Here is a 4,871-nt window from a genome sequence, read left to right as displayed (position 1 = left end):
GAAACTAATCCATAGTCCTTCTTACTACTGAATACAGCCTCCAGAGCACACAGCGAAACTGGGTAGATGATTTTTCTACCTAGCAAAACCAGTGGCTTCACCTGATCAGGGAATTCAGCACACTCTTCTTGATGGATTCAGGTCCCCCAAACAATGAGTCCTATAGTCCCTGGGTCCCATCCTGCTGCCCTGACAGGGCAGGGAGGCTAATTCATAGTCCCATTCATAACTGAATATAGTACCTTCACTTTTTCCTTTGGTGACTGACACCTACAATCTAACCTCAGTGAAGCTATCTGAACCAAGAACAAAATTCTTGCCTAAGCAGGGGTATTCTTGTTGACTCTGAGGCCAGCTTCACTCTTGACCTTGTGTTTTAAATCTAAAAGATGACACATTCTCCTTTTAAGAGTTACCTCTTCTAAATTGAATTTCTATCATTGGCATCCGAAGTGTCTGACAGATAAACCCACTTATAGGTGTCTTGCTACCCACCCATTTTTGCATTGTGTTTAAGCGTCCTCATACTTCATATTTTCAACACATTGTGAGAATTAAAGCATCTCTTTTCCTCAGCCTGAAATTCACTGTCTTTAAATAAGTCTTAACAATCTTGAAACATCTTAGGTACAATTTAATATTAAAGTATCATTTCTAAAATAAGTGAAGTTTTCCGTATTCTTAGTTCGTAGTTGCAGTCTAACTTCTCTGTGTGCTTATAGCTGGTGATTTCCTTCAAACTTGAACTTGCAAAATGTACACTTCAGTATGCATCTTAATGCCTCTTATTACCCAGAATACATATCCTTCTTATGTTTAATCGATTCCTTTCCAAAAAAAATTTGTTTTTAATTTTTTATTAAGGGATTCCTTTCTGGGGATGCCCCATGGGAGTGAGTGAGAAAATCCTGGGGCCGACAGGTTTGAGTCCTCATCTCCAATCTGCCAGCGAAATCAGGGGAAGAGATGCCTGCAGACGTGGGAGGGAGAAAGCTCTACCGCGCAAGAAAAGAGCAAGTGGGCAGGCAGCGGCAGGGCAGAACGGAACTGTCTGCAGGGTCTATAGAGGCCGGTCCTGGGCGGCGCCACTCACCTCGAGGCCATGGTGCAGGCGGTGCTGTGGGCGATACCCAGCTGAGGACAGCGGCTCCGCCAGGGTATTCCACCGCCGAACTGGGTAGATGCGGGGTGGGGAAGAAAGGATGCTGCCGCCACTTCTCCCTGGTAGCACCCTGAGCGGCCGCAGTTGCCGCAGCAGTAGCAGCAGAAAGCACAACGCGGGCGGAGGGGGCGGCTCGAACTGCTGGTAATGTCCCCCAACAGCTGTTTCTCTGTAGCATGCGAGTTGACAAAACAACCAAAGAACAGGCCTCCCCGTTACAATCCCCATAGAGCTCTTTTTCCTTGCCATCTGGAGCTCATTTATGCGGAAACATGCCTTGCACTTGTACCTGGAGGAACTGGAGACAGTGGATTCGACCTTTAGCGGTGGTCATCTACCTGGTGTCCATAGCGGTTGTGGTTCCTCTGTGCGTGTGGGAATTACAGAAGCTGGAGGTTGGAATACACACAAAGGCTTGGTTTATTGCTGGCATTTTTTTTTTTTTCTGTTGATTATACCCATATCAGTCTGGGTGATATTACAACATTTAGTGCGTTAGACACAACCTGAATTACAGAAACCAATAAAAAGGATTCTTTGGATGGTACCCATATACACTTTACATATTTCAAAGCTATGAAATATCTTTGAAATATCTCAGCATTGCAATATGTAGATACCTGCAGAGAATGTTATGAAGCTTATGTCATTTACAACTTTATGGGATTCCTTACTAATTATCTAACTAACTGGTATCCAAATCGGGTATTAATTCTTGAAGCCAAAGATCAGCAGAAACATTTCCCTCCCTTATGTTGTGGCCCACCATGGACTATGGGAAAAGTATTGCTGTTTCGGTGCAAACTGGGTGTACTGCAGTATACAGTTATCAGACCATTCACCACCATTGTTGCTTTAATCTGTGAGCTGCTTGGTATATATGATGAAGGAAACTAGCTTTTCAAATGCTTGGACTTACTTGGTTATAATAAACAGCATGTCACAATTCTTTGCCATGTATCTTCTGCTGCTATTTTATAAAGTACTGAAGGAAGAGTTGGGTCCAATTCAACCTGTTGGCAAATTTCTTTGTGTAAAGCTGGTGGCTTTTGTTTCCTTTTGGCAAGCAGTTGTTATCGCTTTGTTGGTTAAAGTTGGCGTTATTTCTGAAAAGCATACATGGGAATGGCAAACTGTAGAAGCTGTGGCTACAGGACTCCAGGACTTTATCATCTGTATTGAGATGTTCCTTGCTACTATTGCTCATCACTACACTTTCTCATATAAACCATAGGTCCAAGAAGCAGAAGAGGGTCATGCTTTGATTCCTTTCTTGCCATGTGGGATGGTTCAGATATTAGGGATGATATTTCTGAGCAAGTAAGGCATGTTGGATGGACAGTCATGGGACATTCTAGGAAGAAGTTCTTTCCTGAGGACCAAGATCAAAATGAACATACAAGCTTGTTACCATCATCATCACAAGATGCAATTTCTGTTGCCTCTTCTGTACCACCTTCACCCATGGGTCACTACCAAGGGTTTGGACACACTGTGACTCCCCAGAGTACGCCTCCTATGGATAACATACCTGATGAAATGTATAATGACACTACAGGAGAGAAAAATGAACTTTCAGATAAATCTGTGGCCTCCTGAACAAGTGTGCAGAAGCAAACTGTGCTCCTTCTACCATGTTATTTCATCACCTCGTATCCCATTGCTCAGGATTTTGTGCTTGGGACAAGCCATAAATGATGGAAGGTTTCAACACAAAGAAGGTGAGAAAGCCAAGTACAGCTACTGAATTTAACTGAGTTTTGTATATCACAAATAATCAGTCTAAATATCCTAGACTTTGACTTGATTTCTTAACATTAGACTATCACATATTCAAATGGTAGAAAATGACTTTACTAAATGTTCCTGGTGTTGCATTGCTTTATCAAGAGGATGGACATTTTAAAAAAGTCAATGCTTCCTACCACTGCTGCATGAATAGAATGCTCTGGAATTTAGCAGAAAGTATAATTTGGAAATATGAATTAGTGGAACTTAATCATAATCATGTGCCACATATGCCTGCCTAACAATTATTTCTCTATTTCTCAACTGGATGTCTTTCAATAAATATGAATTCATCATTAAAAAAATTTTTTTATTAATACTAAGGTGTGAATAAATGACTGTCAGTTACAGGGTTATTAGTAACAGTGATAATCTTTAGATTAAAAATAATCCAAATAATAAGCATAGGTTGTTAAGTTCTAAAAGTAGAAGCTCAGGTATTGACAAAACATGCGGTGATTTCATGGGTTTTTAGGTTATCATTCTTGGATTTCTTAAGTCAATTATCGTGTGAAATACACAATTGAATTACATATTGTTAGGTGTTTTGTGACAGAAGGGTCTTTAGATAAACTCAGATATCTGAAGTACTTGTAGATGTTAAAGAAAATCACAACTGAGTTAATATCCATGGTAATGATTTTATATTCTTGCGGTTATCTTTTTAAAATCCAATCATGTAGGGGCACCTGGGTGGCGCAGTCGGTTAAGCGTCCGACTTCAGCCAGGTCACGATCTTGCGGTCCGTGAGTTCGAGCCCCGCGTCGGGCTCTGGGCTGATGGCTCAGAGCCTGGAGCCTGTTTCCGATTCTGTGTCTCCCTCTCTCTCTGCCCCTCCCCCGTTCATGCTCTGTCTCTCTCTGTCCCAAAAATAAATAAACGTTGAAAAAAAAATTTAAAAAAAAAAAAATAAAATCCAATCATGTGTATGACAACCCTCAACCCTAAATCTTTAAGTGGACTGTTGGCTTTAAGACAGAAAAAAGATACCTCCCTCTTTTCTTGTCTAACTCTAATAGATAACAAAAGAAATGAGAAAGAGAAATGGAAATATGTCTTGATGACCGAAAAATAGATATAGAACAAATATATATATATGCATATATCTATATCTATATCTATATCTATATCTATATCTATATCTATGCTTCCCATAATAGTAAAAAATAACACAGGGATGAGGATGAATGCCTAAAAGCATGCCTGCTGGTGCAGATTTCATGCAAAAGGGTTGGGATACCGGCTTTTCAAGGGTAGAGGACAACCTTAAATGGTAAGGCCAATGATCTCTTACTTGAAAAAGAAGATTTGCTTCAAGGATGAGAACTGTTGCAGAAACTTCCCTCACATTTACTTCATACTAGGATCTTGCAAGGGAAGCTGAGAAAATCCACCATCTTTGCATCTGCATGGCAAAGTGGAAGAAACCCACTGTGGGTGGGAAGCAGTTTTCAGCTAAAGAAAGCATGTGCTGGGGGCAAGATGTACTACGAATGGCTTGAAAATCAATTAAGAGATATATGTATGTTTAAGTGTATGGAGATAACCTCTAGCAAAGCCAGGGATTATATAATATTCAGAACACTATGGAATAATGGAGAGTAAAGAGGTGGTAGAAAGATGGATAGAAATTTCAACATTACTTGCAGTAGGAAATGAATAGGCACTGGTAAAAAAATAGATTAATTCCACTGAGAAAATCACAATTATAAAGGACCACAATAACATTTAGAGAGCATAAGTTTTTAAAATTAACAAAGGTAAACATACACAGTAAACACAGACCTTATTGAGAAAGAAAATAAATAAAATATAAAATCTAAAAAAAATAACATAAATTAAGATGACAAAATTAAAACAAGCATTAATTTTATCTCCATAAATATAAATGAGGTTTGGGGCACCTAGGTGGCTCAGTCAG

The 4,871-nt window shown here is 39.8% G+C and overlaps 1 pseudogene; it reads left to right on the top strand.

The window, feature by feature from the left end:
- Positions 1 to 1,338: 1,338 nt before the first annotated feature.
- Positions 1,339 to 2,862, top strand: LOC125166232 (transmembrane protein 184C-like; annotated as a pseudogene).
- Positions 2,863 to 4,871: the final 2,009 nt, after the last annotated feature.

The sequence above is a fragment of the Prionailurus viverrinus genome, chromosome B2 (assembly GCF_022837055.1).
Source record: "Prionailurus viverrinus isolate Anna chromosome B2, UM_Priviv_1.0, whole genome shotgun sequence".
NCBI classification, from domain to species: Eukaryota; Metazoa; Chordata; class Mammalia; order Carnivora; family Felidae; genus Prionailurus; species Prionailurus viverrinus.
The sequence above is the reverse complement of the archived record's forward strand: the minus strand, read 5'-3'. Positions and strand labels throughout refer to the sequence as shown.